The following is a 20,647-nucleotide window of genomic DNA, read 5'->3' on the forward strand; positions in this document are numbered from 1 at the left end:
ATCAAATTAGCCATGTGGACTTTCTATATATCCACAACATAGATACAGTTCTCAAGAGTTCTTTTTGCCTTTTTTCTATTTCTTTTCAGTCTTGTGGATGTAAATCAAAATTTTTTTTTAAGTCTGATTTTTTTCTTAGAAACAAATGGAATTCCTCTGTTTCATTAAATGACCATCTTCTTCCATAGAAGGAAATGCTAAACTTAGCTGGGTAGTTTATTCTTGGTTGCAATCCTTGATCTTTTGCCTTTTGGTATATCAGGTTCTAGGCCCTTTGATCTTTTAATATGGAGGCAGCCAGATCTTGAGTGACCCTTATTGTGGCCCCTTGATATTTTAATTGCTTTTTTCTAGCTGCTTGCAATAATTGTTCCTTTGTGTGGTAATTCTGCAGCTTAGCCACAATGTTCTGTGGAGTTCTTTTTTTAGGGTTTTTCAGAAGGTGTTCGATAAATTCTTTCAACACCTATTTTCCCTTCAGTTTCTATTATCTCTGGACACTTCTCTTTGATGATTTCCTGTAAAATCGAATCTAGGCTCTTTTTTTTTGGTCATAGTTTTCAGGAAGTCCAATGATCCTCATATTATCTCTGCAAGATCTATTTTCCAGGTCTATATGTTTTTCCAGTAAGTATTTGACGATATTCTCCAGCTTTTCATTTTTGTTTTGTTTTGTTTGACTGATTCTTTGGTTCTCAATGAATCATTCATTTCTATTTGTTCCTTCCTGATTTTTAATAAGTTATTTTCTTCCTTCACATATTTTAGTTCTTTTAGTATATGCCCAATTGAGTTTTTAAATGAATCATTTTGCTCTATTGAATTTTTTCCATTTTCCTAATTTTTTTAGAGAATTGTCTTCTTTTTCCAATTCAGAAATCCTACTTTCTTGAGAATTTTTTATCTTTTCCAATTCAGAAATCCTGCTATCCTGTGATTTTTTAACCTTTTCTAATTCACAAATTTTGTTTCCCTGCATCTCCTGTGAATCCTTTATTTTTTTCCAACTCAAATTTCAGAACGTTGTTATTCTCTATCATAGCTTCTCTTTCCTTTCCCCATTTTTCTTCAAACTCTCTTAACCCTTTAATAATCTCTTCTAGGAAAGAGTTCTGTGATGGGATGCAGGTATCGTTCCCCTTTGGGCTGTTATCTGCTGACTATCTGATATTATATTAACTTCCTTGGGATTGGATACCCACTCTTTCTCTGTGTAGAAGGAATCAATGGTTCTCTTTAGCTTTTAACTGATGGTTAAAAAATCTTTTGGGGTCTGCCCTTGGGATAAGAAGTTTATTTATTTCTTTCTTTACCAGCTTCCTCCCAGACTGGATGGATGCAGCAGCCCCTGTGTCTGATCTAAGAGATAGCTCTGGGAGAGAGTTCCCCTCCCCCTCCCTGGAAGTGCCTCAGAGGTGATTAGTAAGACTGTGCTGTGAGGGTTGCCCAGTGAAGGACCCCGCTGTGTGTCCTAGAGACTTTCCTGAGGTTTAAGACTGAACAGTAAAGGCGACACAAAGCCCAGCCAATGTGTCCTGTGAGGCATGGATATCAGCAGCTGATGTGAAAATCCCCTGTGCTCAAACTAGAAGTGTCTGTCCAGAAACCACAGTCCCTATTTCAAAGGTTCTGCTTCTCTGGGACTTCTGAGGCTAAGTTCCACAGCCTCAGGCCAATCCTGGCTCTATGTGGATTAGAATTAGATGTTGCCTCAGGCTGTGTCACCGCTGTTAAAGCTCTTAACTACCCCAAGGTGAAGCCCTGGACAGCAGAAGTTGGCTTCACAGCTGTGCCGAGATCTCTTAGGTTCACTTCTTGATTAGGGTGGTTCTAGTATCTGGCTTTATATTTTAAAGTGTCTTGATTTCTCTTCTGAACTGCTATTTTATAAGCAGAGAAGAGCAAACAGCCTGTGCCAGATTCCTCCTTCTCAGTGGCTTCTCTGATCCCAGAGTTCTCCCCAGCTCGATTGGCCTAGTGTGTTAGCACCTAACCCTGTCTGTGCTGGCCTCTCTTTTTCCTCCCCTTGGAACTGACCTTTTCTGTTGAAACTCCAGATTCTCTTCAGCTGGTAAGTTGTGCTTCCAGACCTTGTGGTTTCTATCAGTCCAGTGTTATTTTTGAGGCTGATTTAACTAATTGGTAATGAGGCAAGAAGGGAGCTTACAAAATCATGTGTATCTTTTCCGCCATCTTGGCTCTGCCCCCATATTTCCTATTTTTAAGGAGGGTCTGCACCTGAGGAATATATGGCAAAAATATTTTAAAAGGCAAAAGAACTTGATATGCAGTCAAGAATAACTTACCCAGCCAAAATGAACATTTTATTCCAGGGAAGAATATCAACATTCAGTGAAATAGGTGAATTCCATGTATTTTTGATGAAAAAAACAGAGCTAAATAAAAAAGTTTAATCTGGGTATATGAGACTCAAGCAAAAGAAACATAAAAAGGTAAAAAGAACTCTTGAGGACTGTATTTCTGTTATGAGTATAAATAAAGAGTACATGTATAATTTGAATTTACTATTGTAATAAAAAAAAAAAAAAGTGAACTAGAGCAGGAAAGGAAATTGTACCAGAAAAAGGGAAAAGTGGAAGTAAAAAGAGAGAAACTGTATCTCATGAAGAGGAAAAGGAAAACTATTATATTTGAGGAAAAGAAGGGAGCAGGATGAACATAGTATGAATCTTACTCTCATAAGAATTGGCTCAAAGAGAAAATATTAGATATATTTGGTTTACATAGAAACTTTTCCCACTTCATTTAAAACTGGTAGGGGAAAAGTGAAAAGGAAGAGGAATACAGAAATAGTAAGGAAAAGGTTTAAGAAAAGGGGTGGGACTTTAAGAGGGAGGGAGGGATTCAAAAGAGGGAAAGCTGTGTGAGGCAACTAGTGTTCATAAGTATAATACTGGGGAGGGTGGATGAGAAGGAAAGGAAAGATAAAAGCATTATTTGGGGATAATAAGATGGCAGGAAATTCAGAATTAGTAGCTTTAACCATAAATGTAAATGAGGTAAATGCCCCCATAAAGCAGAGGTGGATATCAGACTGGATTAAAATCCAGAATCCTACAATATATGGTTTAAATATTGTTTAAAGTAAGGTGATACATACAAAATAAAGGTATAAGGCTGGAGCAGAATCTACTATGCTTCAGGTGAAGTAAAAAAATAAATAAATAAATAAATAAACAAACCGGGGTAGCAATTCTGATCTCAGATCAAGCAAAAGCAAAAAATGATCTAATTAAAAGAGATAAAGAAGAGCAATATATCTTGCTAAAAGGTACCATAGATAATGAAGCAATATCAATACAAAACATATGTGCAACAAGTGGCATAGCATCTAACTTCCTAAAGGAGAAATTAAGAGATCTGCAAAAAGAAATAGATAGCAAAACCATAATAGTGAGAGATCTCAATCTTACACTCTCGGAACTAGATAAATAAAACCACAAAATAAACAAGAAAGTTAGAGAGGTACATAAAACACTAGAAAAGTTAGGTATGATAGATTTTTGGAGAAAACTGAATGGAGACAGAAAGGAGTACATTTTCTCCCCAGTAGTTCATTGAACCTATACAAAAAATGACCATATGTTAGGGCACAAAGACCTCAAATTCAAATTCAGAAAGCCAGAATTAGTAAATGCATCCTTTTCAAATGCAATAAAAAATTGCATTCAATAAAAAGCTAGGGTAAAATAGACGAAAAATAATTGGAAACTAAATAATCTCATCTGAAATAATGATCGGGTGAAATAGCAAATCATAAACACAATAATTTCACCCAAGAGAAGGAAAATAATGATACAACATACCACAATTTGTGGAATGCAGCCAAAGTGGTAATAAGGAGAAATTTATATCTCTATAGGTTTATGTGCAAAAAAGAGAGAAAGAAAAAAATCAATGAATTAAGCTTGCAACTAAAAAAGCTAAAGAAAGAGCAAATTAAAAAACCCCAAGCAAACAGTATAGTTGAAATCCTAAAAAGTTGAGATCAATAAAATTGAAAGTAAAAAAAAAATATATTTAATAAATAAATCAAAGTTAGTTTTATGAAAAAACAAAACAAAACAAAACAAACAAACAAAAAACAAATACATAAATCCTTGGTCAATTTGATTAAAAAAAGAAAAGAGAAAATCAAATTGTTAGTTTTAAAAATGAAAAAGGAGAAAATTCCACTAATGAAGAAGAAATTAGAGCAAGAATTAGGAGTTACTTTGTGCAACTTTATGCCAATAAATTTTATAACTTTATTGAAATGGTTGAATAGCTTTAAAAATATAGGGTGCCCAGATTAACAAAGGAAGAAGTAAATTGGTTAAATAATCTCATTTCGGAAATCAAATAGAACAAGCTATTAATCAACTCTCTAAAAAAAAATCCCCAGGAACAGATGGATTTGCATGTGAATTCTACCAAAAAATTAAAGAACAATTAATTCCAATGCTATATAAACTATTTGGGGAAAAAAAAAGGAATAAAGAAGTACTACCAAATTCCTTTTATAACACAGACATGGTACCCATACCTAAAGTAGGTAGGAAAAAACAGAGAAAAAAAAATATAGACTGATGTCCCTAATGAACACCTATGCAAAAGTCTTAAATAAAACATTAGCAAAAAGATTACAGAAAAGTATCTCCAGTATAATACATCATGATCAAGTAGGATTTATACCAGGAATGCATTGCTGGTTCAATATTAGGAAAACTATTAACATAATTGACTATATCAATAACTATATTAACAAATAATATTTTCACTCAATAGATGCAGAAAAAGCATTTGATAAAATCCAAACACCAATTCCTATTAAACATACCAGAGAGTATAGGAATAAAGTGACTTTTCCTTAAAATAGTCAGTAGCATTGATGAAAAACTGGAACCATTCCCAGTAAAATCAGGAGTGAAACAAGGTTACCCACTTTCACCATTACTATTCAATATTGTAGTAGAAATGCTAGCTTCGGCTAGAAATTAAAGGAAGTAGAGTAGGTAATGAGGAAACCAAATTATTATTCTATGCAGATGATATGATGGTATATTTAGAGAACCTCAGAGATTATAGTAAATGCTATTACAAATAATCCACAACATTAGCAAAGTTGCACGATACAAAATAAATCCATAAACATCATCAGCATTCTTATAAATCACTAACAAAATCCAACAGCTAGAGATACAAAGAGAAATTCCATTTAAAGTAACTCTCAATAGTAATAAATATTTGGAAATCTATTTGCCAAGGGAAAATCAGGAACTATATGAGCAAAACTACAAAACACTTTTAACACAAATGAAGTCAGATCTAAACAAATGGAAACATATTAATTGCTCCTCGATAAGTTGAGCATATATAAATAAAGATGATAATTCTACCTAAGCTAATCTATTTATTTAGTGCTATGCAAATCAGATTCCAAAGAAACTATTTCAATGACCTAGAAAAAATAAAACAAAATTCATGTGGAAGAAAAAAGGCCAAGAATTTCCAGGGAAATAATTTTTAAAAATATCAAATTAATTTGTCCTAGCTGTACCTGATCTAAAACTATATTATAAAGCAGCAGTCACCAAAACTATTTTGTATTGGATAAGAAGAAGACTTGTTGATCAGTGCAATATGTTAGGTTTACAGGATAAAATAGTCAATTACTATAGCAATCTAGTGTTTGACACCCAAAGACCCCAGCTTTTTGGGATAAGAATTCATTATTTGACAAAAATTGCTGGGAAAAGTGGAAATTAATATGGCAGAAACTAGTCATTGACCCATAATTTACACTGTATACCAAGATAAGATCAAAATTGGTTCATGATCTAGGCATAAAGAATGATAATATAAATAAATTAGAAGAACATTGGACGGCTTACCTCTCAGATCTGTGGAGGAGGAAGGAATTTGTCACCAAAGAAGAACTAGAGGTCATTATTTATCACAAAATAGAAAATTTTAATTATTTTAAAATTTAATACTTTTATACAAATAAAACTAATGGACATAGGATTAGAATAGAAGCAATAAACTGGGAAGACATTTTTTACAGCTAAAGTTCTGATTAAGGCAGTATCTCCAAAATATATAGAGAATTTACTCTAATTTAAAAGAAATCAAGCCATTCTCAAATTGATAAATGGTGAAAGGATAGGAACAGAAAATTTTCAGATGAAGAAATTGAAATAATTTCTAGTCATATGAGAAAATGTTCCTAATCATTATTGATCAGAGAAATGCAAATTAAGACAACTCTGAGATACAACTACACACCTGTCAGATTGGCTAGAATGATAGAGAAAGATAATGCATGATGTTGGAGGGGATGTGGGAAAACAAGGACACTGATACATTGTTGGTGGAATTGTGAATACATCCAGCCATTCTGGAGAGCAATTGGAACTATACTTAAAAAGTTGTCAAACTGTGTATACCCTCTGATACAGCAGTGTTACTGCTGGGCTTATATCTCGAAGAGATATAAAGAGGAACAATAGACCTGTATGTGCAAAAATGTTCATGGCAGCCCTTTTCATAGTGACTGGAAAATAGAAATTGAATGAATGCCCACCACTTGGAGTATGGCTGAATAAATTTTGGCATATGAATGTTATGAAATATCATTTTTTAAAGAAATGATTAGCAGGATGAATACAGAGGCTTGGAGTGACATACATGAACTAATGCTAAATGAAATGAGCAAAACCAGGAACTCATTATACACTTCAATAATAATACTATATGATGATCAATTATAATGGGCATGGCTCTATTCAACAATGAGAGGATCCAAATCAGTTCCAATTGATCAGTAATGAACAGAACCACTTCCACCCAGAGAATGAACACTGACAAATTGGTATTGACCACAACATAACATTTCCAATCTTTCTGTTATTGTTTGCTTGCATTTTTTTTTCTTTTCAGGTTATTTTTACTTTATTTCTAAATCTGATCTTTCTTGTTCAAGATAACTGTATAAATATGTATACATATATTGTATTTAACATATACTTTAGCATACCTTAACATGTATGGGACTATCTGCCTTCTAGGGCAAGGGGTGGAGGGAAGGAAGGGAAAAATTAAAACAGAAGATTTTGCAAGATTCAATGTTGAAAAATTATCTGTGCATATGTTTTGTAAATAAAAAGCTATACCAAAAAATAGTAAAAATAAAAAAATAAAAAAGGATACTGAATGTACTAGGTTCAGTCTGAGCACTTGACTTTAGGGAACATTTTAACTAATAGGAGCAAAGTGAGTAAGATAATAAGAAGACCAAAATGTCATAGTTGAAAAAAGCTTTGAATGTAGAAAATAAAGGGTAAAGAAGAGCAAGAATCATTCCAGCTTACATTTACACATTCATACATAGTTTACAAAACATGAGGGATTCATGGAGTGTTGAGATACAGGAGCCACATGCAAGAGGCTGTTGGAGATCTAACTCTGACCAGTGGAATGGATCTCTTCATGTGAGAAGATGATGATGTTACAAGGAGACTGAAAGGTAGATGCATTGTCTGATCTCTCTCCTCTTCCATCATGCCTCCAATTTATTTCACTCCCAATCCACAAGGAACATCTGCAAAGGCTGCTTTGCAACTTCTTCAAATTTATGATTCATAGCTGTGGAGGTTCTCAAAGAACTGACCTGCCCCTTCACCTATGTATGGTTCTTAACAAGGGAGGGCTAGAATCTCTGCAGTGAGGTTGCCTACAATGTGGACAAATAATATTTAGTGGTACTTTGCTAATGTCTCCTATACCATGCAATCAATTAATTTCTTAATTATTTAATTGATTGTGAATCATATTGAGAAAGAAAAAGCAAATCATCAGAAGAGAAAAATAAAACAGAAAAAAGTGGGGAGAATCTTCATGACATGTTGATGTATATTCAGCATCCAAGTTTTTTCTCTTGCTGTGGATGGAATTTTCTATCCAAAGTTAGTTGGAATTGACTTAGGATACTGAATTGCTGAGAAGAACTAAGTCTGTCATAGTTGATCAACCCACAATCTTGCTGCTACTTATGTACAATGTATGGCAAGGGATTCTCAGAAATCTTCTTTAGTTCCTTAATTTGAAATTCTGTTCTGTTAAGGTTTCCTAATAATCCAACTATTAGTTGAAGTTTTAGTAATTTCAAAGATTCTTATACATTGTTTTGCATAATGAACTTGATGGGCCATTTCTGCTATTCATTCTTTTAGACAAGCTGAGTTGCAGTTGTGTTCTGGATATATAGATTAAAAACAGCAAACATGGTAGCTGGGTTTGTGTGGATTGCAATTGATAATTTTGATATTTGTTGGAAACTTTTGAAGGTTAAATTTTGCATCAATTTAAATGTTTCTATGTCGCCAGGATCATTTAGGTAAAATTCTCTTTAGCCTTCTGTTTTGTTCTTATATCAGAATTGTATTTTGGTATTTTGAAAGCTCAAAATTAGTCCTAAGATAATAATATACTTTGGTAATTTGTGGAGATCATTTAAAATATTCTTTGTAATAATTCAAAGTTCCATTTTTTTTATTTTGTAGTGAATATTTTGTGTTTTTTCTATACTCCATGACACTTTCTAAAGTCAATATAAACAGTGAACACACACTGACATCGTGGCAGTAAGGGAGGCCAAACTTCTTTGCCTGATTCATTAACACCACTGTTCTATTTATAGCATTAATGGACAAGTTAATATTTACTTTGTAAATGGAACTATTGATATACAAAGCCTGCCTTTCTTTTTGATTGAAAGTATAACTGAACAATCACCTCAAACCAATAGCTTCTAGGTATCTTGTCTAATTACTTTGTTTCCTGATGGATCACACATAAAACATAATTGTGCCCATCACATGTATAAATAGACCTTGTCCATCCCTGCAATGTGGAATGTTTCTCAGTTTAATCCTTCCCTGTTTATATGTCTTTTCACTATTTTGTAATTTTTTGTGATACTTTTATTTTTAATAATATTTACTTTAATAAATAGCTAATCAGTTTTTCACATGACTGAGATTTTTCTTTAACTTTCCTCACATATAGACATTTAAATATTTTGATGAGAATGGCAACATTCTATTATTATATAAAATGCACTATTTTGCTTTGATAAGAAATGAAAATTATATTTCAGTAAAACCCAACTTTTATTTGCAATCAAATTAGAAAGAAGGCTAGAGAGGGAGATAAAAAAAATAAAAGGAGAGGGAGGGAAAAGAAAGTTAGAGGAACAGAGACAGTGACAAACAAGGGAAAATATACATGAAGTAGAAGAAAAAGAAGAAGAGGAGGAAGAAGGAGGAGGAAGAGAAGGAAGAGGAAGAGCAGGAAAAAGAGGAGGAGTAGGAAGAGGAGGAGAAACGTCTTAGAAAAAAAATTGCTACTTCCTTTGCCACATGTAGGAACACTTAGTAGAGAAAGTCTTATTTCTTTTCTTTTTATAAAAAAAAAATCTTAATATGAAGGAAATTTAAATTGCTTTTTAAATTTTTATATCTTGTATCTCTTTAGCCTTTAAAATTACACTGCCTTTTATGTTTTAATAATGTCTTTTTATTTTCAAAATATAGACAAATTTAATTTTCAACATTCACCCTTGTAAAACTTTATGTTCCAAATTTTTTCTCCCTCTCTTCTCCCTACTCCCTCTCCTATATATAGATATCTATATATATAGATATATATATCTATATATCTATCTATCTATCTATATATATATATATATATAATAGGTAATCCAATATATGCTAAATGTGCAATTCTTCTATACATAATTCCATAGTTACCACACTGTCCAAGAAAAATTAGATCAAAAAGGTAAACAATGAGAAAGAAAATAAAAGCAACAAAAACAACAGGAAAGATGAAAATTCTATGTTGTGATCCACTTTCAGTCCTATAGTTGTCTTTCTGGATGCAGATGGCTCTCTCCATCACAATTCTATTCAATTTCTCTGAATCAACTCTTTGTTGAAAAGAATCACATTCAACAGAGTTAATGGGCACATAATCTAGTTATTGTGTACAATGTTCTCTTGGTTTTACTTACTTCATTGATTATAAGTTCAGAGAAGTTTCTCCAGCTCTTTCTGAAACCATCTTGTTGTTGCTGCTGATTGTTTCTTATAGAACAATAATATTTCATAACATTCATATACAACTGATGAGCATCCATTCAGTTTCCAGTTTCTTGCCACTTCAAAAAGGGTAGTTTACTACAATTATTTTTTTTCAGAAAAAAAACTCTGCTTTATGTAGAACAACAATAATAACAATAGCAGAAAATCTTTAAAGGCATGGAAATGTCATTTTTAAATACACATTACTTAGTGAATTATGTTGGGAGAGAAAAATCAGAGCAAAATAAAAAAATTTAAAAAAAGAAGTTAACATAGCATATGTTAATTTACATTCTTAGTTCATTTTCTGGATGCAGATGGAGTTTGCTGTTCAAAGTCTATTGGGATTACTTTAGATCACTGAACTACTGAGAACCAAGATTTTCATAGTTGATTATTCCTATTCTTTCTATCATTTTGTACAATGTATTCCTGGTTCTGCTTGTTTCTCTCAGCATTAGTTCTTGTAAATCTTTCCAAGTCTTTCTAAAATCAGCTTGTTTATCATTTGTATAGAAAAATAATAGTCCATTTCTTCATATACCACAACATGATCAGCCATTCCACAATTGTTGAGCATCTACTCATTTTCCAATTCTTTGCTACCACAAATATATTGCCTTTTCAATGATGCTGAAATTTCTTCTCCAGATATATAATTAGTCAGGGCCATCAAGAACTTTAAAATTTCTTTAATCTTTAATATTTTATTGGAAAACGAATCATGGAAGATTTAAAATGGGCTGAGGGAGTTCAATGGGATTGCACTATTAAAGTATCCAGGCACCCCATCACAGATACCTTACTCCTTCCTCTGGAGTTCTGTCCTTCTTTGGGACTTAAATTGGGCTTTCACTGGGATTTTCTGGTCTCAGTATTGACAGAGAACAGGGAGAATAAAATATAAATTCTGTATTTCTAGGATTTTAGGTAGCCAGTTATGTCTTAGATGACCACAGATGCAATATCACAGAGTTTAAATCTTCTGTCCTGTAAAATGGAAATAAGAAATACAATATTATTCTTATATGATTGTTGTGAGAAGTTCAAAATACTTTTTAACTGTTTTTAATATACCCTATGACTTTATATTTGTATTATTATTATTATTATTATTATTATTATTATTATTATTATTATTTAATATACTGAATAACTTCCTCAGGAATGAGATGTAACTTTTCCAGGCTAAATTATATATGTGTGTGTGTGTGTGTGTGTGTATGTGTGTATGTATATGTATATGTATATGTATATATGTATATGTATATGTATATGTATATGTATATGTATTTAATTTTTTCTTTCTTGATGTTTACCTCATTGGCGTAGTGAATCCCCCTCATCTCTCTCTCTCTCTGTTACCCCCTCTTTCACCCCCTCCTTCCCTCCTTTCCCCCCTCCCTCCTCCTTTCCTCCTCCTTGCCTTCTCCTCTCCCTCTTTCTCTCCTCTCCTCTCTTCTCTCTCTCTCTCTCTCTCTCTCTCTCTCTCTCTCTCTCTCTCTCTCTCTCTCTCTCTCTCTCTCTCTCTCTCTCTCTCTCTCTCTCCCCCCTAGTTAAATACTTCAATGATAAGTAGATAGATTGATAAATAGATAGATAGCAAGCCTATAATATAAAGGATAATGAAAACTCATAGTTTTTCTTAGACACAGCTAAGTGGCACAATGGATAGAAGGTTGGGCTTGGAGGCAGAAAATCTTGATTTTAAATCCTGACTTAAACACCTTATTGTTGGACAACCTTAAGTTTTCTCACTTCCATTTCCACATTTATAAAATTAGAAAGTTAGAGTAAATGGAGCTACCATCCTCTTTGCTGTAAAGATGCTGTGTTTCTTGTCATACTACTTTGGAAGAGGGACTTTTGCCATTAGTAGTTTCCTATACTAATGAAATAATAATACTAAAAATAAACCAATATTTATAGAGTGTTTAATATATGCCATGTGCTAAATGTTTGTTATAGATATTTTCTCATTCAATCCTCACAACAACCTTATAGATTTTCAGAAGTTTTTCATTTGTGTGTGACTCTTCATGACCTTATTTGGGGTTTTCTTGACAAAAATATTGGTTATTTTGTCATTTCCTTCTCCAGTTTATTTACAGATGGAGAAACTGAGGCAAATAGGATTAAATGACTTCCCCAAGGATACATAGCAAGTAGGTATTGGGGATAAAATTTAGAGTTAGGAAGTTAGGAAGTTAGGAAGTTAGAGTTAGAGTTAGGAAGATGTGTCTGGGTATAACCAGCATTCCTCTAAGCTTCCTCTGAGGTAGATGCCTGTTAGGTTCTTACTAAGTGCAAATGAGATAATGAGATATGAGTTTCTTACTAAGTGCTAAGTCGGTACTTAACAATTCTCTAGTTCCAGCCTTTACTGGGAGTTTTACTTGTGAATTCCTGGGGAAGAGCAAGCTTGCATGCTTAGGAGGAGCAAGTTCATTGGTTGAAGTAATTTTTCCCAGAAGCCTTGGATTATCCCATGCCCATTCTCTGGGAGGATAAAAGAGGGCAACTCTGGAGGAAAGAGAGAGTTTTGTCTGGATGAGACTTGAGGATGCTCTCTGTAGGAAAGGAAGTCGGCACTCTATAGGAAGAACAATCTCTCTGAGAGATTTGAGTTGACACAGCAGATCTCCTCCCAGAGAGCAATCGGCAGCTTCTGGAGACAACAGCATGTTACAGATGCTATTATAATTGTTCCCATTTTATAGTTAAGGAAACTGAAGCAAACAGTCTAAGTGAATTTCTAGGACTCACTTAGCTGTTATGAATTTGAAGCTGAATTTGAATTCAATGTTTTACTCCTAACTCAGCTCTTTTCTGTTTGCTATCTAATCTTGTTAAAATTGTATTTTTCATTATTATTACCATATTATATATAAATCATTAAGGAATCTTCAGTAATGGCAGAATCAAAGATCGCTGGAAAAAAACTTGGGGACTTCATCTTTGAATAATCTAGGAGATTCTCATATAAGGCAAGAGTGTGGACTTAGGCTCATGCCCATCACTGGAAATGTAGGGTTATATATCTCAGTACTTCTGAATAGGGTTATGGAATCAAAAAGATTGTTGCCCAGGTTCTCCAGGTTTGAATAGTGACTGAGGAAGCCTCATTAATAACATTGAGTAATGACCCTTCAGGAAATTTTCATCTGGTTGTCCAGTAGCATAAATGCCACTGGAACTACTGTGTTGTCAAGGGGTTATACAATTATAATCCTAGAACTCCTCAAAGTTTAGTGTAATTGGATAAACTTCAAATAAGCAGTGCCAAACTTCTGCAAACTAAACCAATTAAAAGTCATCCCAGAACTTGTGTATAGTGGGAGTAAAACTACATCTAATCCTTTTAATTTAAGCAATGTCTACTTGGAGTCACTAACTTAATTGTAATTTACCAGGTTGCCCAACTACTCAGCCTGCTTCAGACAGCTATGTCGATCCTCATTTTGGTTTTAAAATTTTGAAGTGATATGGCAAGGCATTTACTCCAAATTCACTGAGTTTTTCATTTAACAGAATTTCCACAGAGGTATTATGTCTGTCTTCATTTCACACTATTTGCATTTGGATTATATAACATTTGGGTAAAGCATTAAGTACTGATTCATTACCATTTCCTGCAGGTGTTATGCACACCTCTTCCCCCTCCTCCCCACACACATTTCAATCATTTGGTGTAGCACTTTTCAAAACTGTCTTTTTATTAGAAGGTAAATGAGTCAGGAAAGAAATTTGAAGCTAGAATCCTATCTTTGAAGATTCTAAATGTACTAAGCACTAAAAGCAATTAGAGCTTTTCAGTGCCAATCACGGGAATAAGAGTAAAGGGAACTAGATTCTATTTGTGCCTTAAATGTGCTATTGTTAATAAAATCATTCATTTTCCCCATATTACCTCAATTTCCATGATAAGAAAAAATAAAGCTAATATTTTCTCGACAGTGTAACAATACAGTTTTTAATGATGATACAAACAAATTAAGATAATTTTTATTATCTATATTAATACACAAAGTTTTTACCCATATACTTCAGTTAAAATATCTCATTATCAACTTTATAATAAATCTAGAGATTATTAGTCTCTGTCTAGGTGCTAGTCACCATCAGGTTTTTAAGAGATTCTGATAACAGGTCTTGGTTATCTTCCCTCTGAAGTAGGTTCCTATAAGAGAGATAGCTGTATGGACTGCCATACTTGGAGTTCGGAAGATCATTTGTTACCTAAAGATGCTTATTGTATGATCATATGTAAAACATTTCATTCATTTAAACCTCAGTTTGCTCATTAAAATAGGAATAATAATAAATATTCCAAGGTTTTATAGTAAATATTATATAAGATAATATAGGTAATGTTCTTTGTAAACCTTAAAGCATTAACCGCATTTTAGTAATGTCTTACAATATTAGGGGCAAAGATATAGAAGAAAAAAAGGCTCCCTAAGATCGTAAAACATCTTCACAAGCCTATCCTTTATGTCCCCTCATCTCTGGAGTTTTAAAGTAAAGGAATATTTTAAAAGTAAGGGAGTTGAGACTATGTCTAGTATCATCAGCCTTGATTAAAGTGTACATTTCCATTCCCCCAGAAATAACTTAAATGCAATATTTCTTTCATTTTTATAAACAGGAACTTTAGTACTTGACAGTACACATAGATTTACCATATACATGTTTGTTATATATCAAAAGACCTAGGTAAATATCCTTGCTAGCTGCTCACTGGAGCATCTGGGGAGAGCTGATTTTCTGCACTTTTAGCCAGCCTCATTTATGAGAGTTAATATGTTGAGTAGATGAGGATATCATATAAGCTGAAGGAGGTGTTCACAATGATTCCACAGAAGATAGTTTGGTTAGATACATTCTTTATATATTGAATACATGCATTTTGGCATTCTGCATGCATAAAAGGATATCTTAATATTAACCACAACAAATGCAGCAGGGATAGGACAAATAGAAACATATTCCTTTATAAAGAAAGATTAAAAATTATTTACCTATTTAAATAATTTACATGAACCCTTAGAAACACAAGGATTATCACCCCCAAAAGAGTCAGAGCTGAATCTCTTGTGTGTGCATGTGTATGTGCATGTCTGTCTTTTTTTTTTTTTTTTTTTTTTTTTGAGACAGAAATAAGCACAGATTGCTTATATGTTACAGTATAATACACTCCCTGGTATTGAGAACAATGAATGACAGGTGTGTCTATGTTCATGATTAATGGTCAGGTCCTGATTATTGAAGAACATTTGGCACTAGGCATGAAACCTACTTCAGTGTCACAATTAGAACCTTTAAGCTCTCACTTGGTTTATATATATATATATATATATATATATATATATATATATATATATATATATATATATATATATATGTGTGTGTGTGTGTGTGTGTGTGTGTGTGTGTGTGTGTGTGTGTGTGTGTGTGTGTGAAACTATATATTTCCTTAATGAATAATATTATATAGCTATTAGAGAATTGTGGCTTGGGCCATATAAAAAAACTAATTAATGATGTGCCAGAAACTTTAATTGAATAGGCATTTCATAGTCACATAATCTCAATGGGCCACAATTTCATCCTTGGTGAAATGAAGGGGTTATACCAGATCATCCCAATGGGTTGTCTGTCTCTCATAGATGTTCAAGCAATACGATATACTATTTAGGCATAATTCAATACCACAGTTATTCCTTCCTTCGTTCCTTCCTTCCCTTCCTTCCTTCTTTCCATAAAATCACCTTCAGAGTTAATATTGACTTGTCTGTTAAATGTTGCTATAATATGGGCCTATGAAAGATTAACTTAATGAAAGTAATTTCATTTCAATATGATCACATATTTGTCACTGTTTTTGGTACTCATCTTTAATGGACGAATCCTATCTTTGGCAAAAATAAGGAGATAAATTGTCATTTTTCCTAGTGTATTTATAATGATTTTTAATTTCCTGACCAAATGTGCCATAGTCCTATCTTATTACATTTACTCAAAATTGAAATTTTTACTGTATACTTTCTTCTTTTTAATTATCCCTATTATAGCATTCTTAAAACATTTTACACAACTTAAAATTCTTGGAAATCTTATGGATTCAATGACAGGAATCTTATAAGATCAAGAAATATATGGTAACATTCTATGAATGGTAAATATTTGACCTAAAGATCAAAATGGTCAACTATCACAGAAAAACCATTGGATATGACATTGGTGAACCTGAAATCTTGTGACAACATTGATTTTTGCAATGTGACATAAGGCTCTGTGACCAACATAAAATGATTTAAATTCTCTGGATTCAATTTCTTCATCTATGAAATGACTGAAATTGAGATAGCAATAATTGAATTATCTTTCTCAAAGAACTATCAAGCTATCATGAAGATTAAATAAAATGAGGTAATGTAAAGTTCTGTGAACAATAGCATTTTACATAAATGTGTCTTCCCTTCTGATATTGCTTTCTATCTATATCTCTGTCCTTCTCCCTTCCTTTCTTCCTTCATTCTGTCTCTACACATACACATGCACAAACATCACATACAGTTATATTGTCATGAACATAATCTTGTTATTAACATATTTTCTCATTGAAATATAAGCTCCTTGAGGATAGATAATATCCTTGCCTTTATAGTCCCTTATTCCAATGACTAGCACTTGGTAAAAAAAAAATAACCAAAAAACAAAAATTAAAAAAAAAAATCTAAGAAATGTTTGCTAATTGTTGGCTATGTGATCTTTACAAAATTAACAAGTTTCTTGGAACTTCAATATAAACATCTATAAATATTTAATGATACATATTTTAACTCACATTTTATGTAAGAAAATATTATCTAAAGTGACCTTTTAAAATTTATTATTATAGGTAGGTAGATAGGTATGTAGCACATTGAATAGACTGCCTGGCCTGAAATGAGGAAGACTCCTCTTCCTCAATTTAAATATTTTCTCAGATGTTTATTAGCTCTATGGTCCTGGTCAAATCATTTTATCCTTTTTGCCTTAGTTTCTCAACTATAAAAGGAGCTGGAGAAATAGATGGCAAACCACTTTGGTATTTTTGTGAGGAAAACCCCAAATGGGCTCACAGAGAGTAGAAAACAAACAACAACACATTTTAATTTTTTGGTTATATGTAGAGATTTGTTCTTATGCAAAGGAGGTAATAAAGTAGATTTGGCACTAGAGCACCCATTCCCAAAATCCCACTCTAATGTTTAGTATGATAACAATGAGTGCCACTCATGAGGTTGTGGGTGATTAGAGACCATTTTCACTATTCTATCCTTATCCACTTTATCTCTAGAGTTTTAATCAGCCATGTCCTATTATAATAATATTTTATTTTCTTTCTTTTTTTTAACCTAGGAGCCATATAAGCTTTAGAACTCTTTTCTGCTGTTTTATGTAGTTTGGTTATATTAAATGAAAATTTAGAAGTGTAACACAATCATTCAAGATCTCCCAGTTAATAAAAATTCTAATGTTTAGGTAGAAGTTTTCTTCTATAACTTAATTCAAATTTTCTTTCTATTTGTTCCCTGTGTTGCTTATAATTGGAATAAATTACACTTTATTGAAATTATTTGAGTAAAGAAATTATGAGAGTACCTTAGTGCCTAATAATGATAAACATCTAGGAAGAGAAAATGAGCACAGACCAGACCATTTTTTTGGAATTTCCCTGAATCCTTGAAGAAGTGAGCCATAGCTTTAAGCCCTGGTAATTTACTCTTATATGTCTTAGGACCTATGACCCTTCTTAATTGATCTCTCCCTTCTCTGCTATAACTCCATCTTGTTTTTTTCTTGTTTCCTATTGCTCCTGTTTCTCTGATTCTTTCTTTATTGTATCATTAAGTGCCTGGTAGATTTGAGTTGTTACTGTTCATCAATTGATATTACCACATATGTTCCTCTATTTGTCTTCCTTGGAATGATGTATGTCTTTAGGAACAAAAGCACATGATACACATCTGTCTTTATGTTCAAAGATTCTAGACCTCCCAAATTGCACATAATGACTGAGAAAAGATACTTGTGACAAAGTAAAAGATTCCTATCAGTTCTCAAAATTATTTTATACTGGTCATGCATTCTTTTCACTAACCCCCAAATATGAGAACTAAAAAAATAGAATGGATGACTAATTTAGTTTTTTTGTTTGTTTTTGTGGTGTGTGTGTGTGTGTGCGCGCGCGCGCGTCGCACACACATGCGCATGGGGGCACTTGCGCATGGGGGCACCTGCAAAGGGATGTTTTGATTATTTCATTTTGTTTCTATTGCTTCTATTTTCTGGGTCTTTCTGATATGCTAGTCATTGCATGACACTGCATTTTCATATTTGGACATTTATGCACAAAATCCAAATATAACAATTAGCATATTTTCCATTTTCCTGAAAATATTGTAAGTGTATATTCTCATTCTTTCTCTAGATTCAGGGCAAGGAATTTATGCATCATAGGCAAAATTTGCAAATTCTGCCCATAAGCTGCGACTTTTAACATAATACTTTTTGTACCTTTGAGTCCCTCATGTACTTTAAACTTTCACCTTAATACATTAAGTATTTATACCTTTTATGTAGGTTACCTGGGAAAGCTTGAGAAAATTGTAATAGAGTTTGGAACCTGATTCTTCTTCCAAAGTATCTCCAATGATCTGATTGGTAAGTGAGCAAACCCAGAGGTACTAATAAAAGAGTTGGCTCCATTGCAGTGATTCAACTGTAACATATGGAATTTGACTTATTAAGGAAATATCTCTGTGCATTGGGGAGGGGGATTTCTAGCATTTAAAAGGTCAACTTTTATTTATTTATTTTTTAAAGAGCAAGGATATAAAATATATTCTTATTTTTTTTCTCTTCCATATACCACCATCTCTTCTTTTGTGGTTGTTATTGTTGACTATCTACTATGCTGTCTCATTTTAAGATTTGATTTTCATGGAGTTTGTAAAGTAAATCTAATTCTACATTTGAAATGATTTATACAATTTTAACAAGGGTGTAAAATTCATCTCATAAAAATATATGCATAAAACCCAGCACCTCAAAACTCTACAATCATTTTTTTTCTTTTAGTAGAAAGATGTACCTACTTCATATAGAGAGTTTGCATTATAAAGCAGTTAGTGTAGTGCTATATACAGGAGGGCACTTAGCATAAAATATTAATTATATTAACTTTCAGAAAGAATTATAAATTGTAACCAGGTAAAACAAAAGAAGAATGGCTACATTCTTATTTTTGTCTGTGTTTTTTGTCAAGGGGAATTATCCTCTAACTGGATTAGGTAAAGAAAAAATGAAGGATATAATAGGTAAGGAGCTAGAAAAGCATAATGTAACATATTATATAAAGCACAGCCATGAAAGTTAAAAGACCCAAGTCTACTTTCGGCTCTTCCACTAATTAGCCATGTCATTCTGAAGAGATTTCATGCTTCTTAAGGTTTTTTTTTTTTAATCCAAAAATGAATATCATTGATCAGATGACCTCTTACACCTCTAACCATTTTGTTATTCACTTATAGAAGAAAAAGTATTTCAAAAACAGCTCAAAATTTTTGATCTAGAGAAATTCCTATCTAAATCTGACCCTCTGAAGAAGATTTTTTACACAGTGTCTGCCTGTCCCTTCCCCAGTTGCTCTTTGAGGACAAGGGCTTTTCCCTTTCTTTCCCCTTTTATATACCATATTTTGTATTTTCAGTGCTTAGGAGAGCATTGACAAATTGCAAATGCTTAATAAAGTTTATTTTTTAAAACAATCTGGCATAATTAAATAATCACAGTAAAGAGAAAATTTATCATAAATTGAGAAAAAGGAATGATAAATAGAAAACTATAACTTGTACTAGTATCATTAAAAGATGAATGAAAGCAGTCACATTAGGTACATTCTTGAATGGGTTTATGTAAATCACCAACATAGTCTAGCACATATTAGGTGCTTCATGAATGCTTATTGCCTAATTGACAAACTACAAACAAAATTATATAAAATGAGCAGTCACTTATAGATTAGGATATAATCTAGTATAATGAGCACTTAAACTGATAAGATTCTACATATTTCAATGACAAAATTGGTCAGAGTAAGAAGCGATAAGTAGTGTCTGTTGGTGACACTCTTTTGATGGTGTTCTGGAGCGATTATTTCTTGAAAAATACTAACCTTAAAGAGTGGTGATTTTTTTTTTCCCAGAAAATATATCATCTTTGAAAGTGAACCTTCCAGGTATCATCAAAACTGACAGTCAAAGCATCACACAAATGATATTGGTAAAAGTAATATTAAAACCTTTGGCAAGAATTATAGTTTTTAAAAGGAAGATTCAACAGAAAAAATATAAGAACATATATTATTATAGACTGGGTTTTAGCATGGACTAGGGCATACTTCTTGCTTATAGTGGTTGCCTGACTCATTGTCTTCAGTTTTCTTTCCATTT

Source organism: Sminthopsis crassicaudata, chromosome 1 (genome assembly GCF_048593235.1).
Source record: "Sminthopsis crassicaudata isolate SCR6 chromosome 1, ASM4859323v1, whole genome shotgun sequence".
Taxonomy (NCBI): domain Eukaryota; kingdom Metazoa; phylum Chordata; class Mammalia; order Dasyuromorphia; family Dasyuridae; genus Sminthopsis; species Sminthopsis crassicaudata.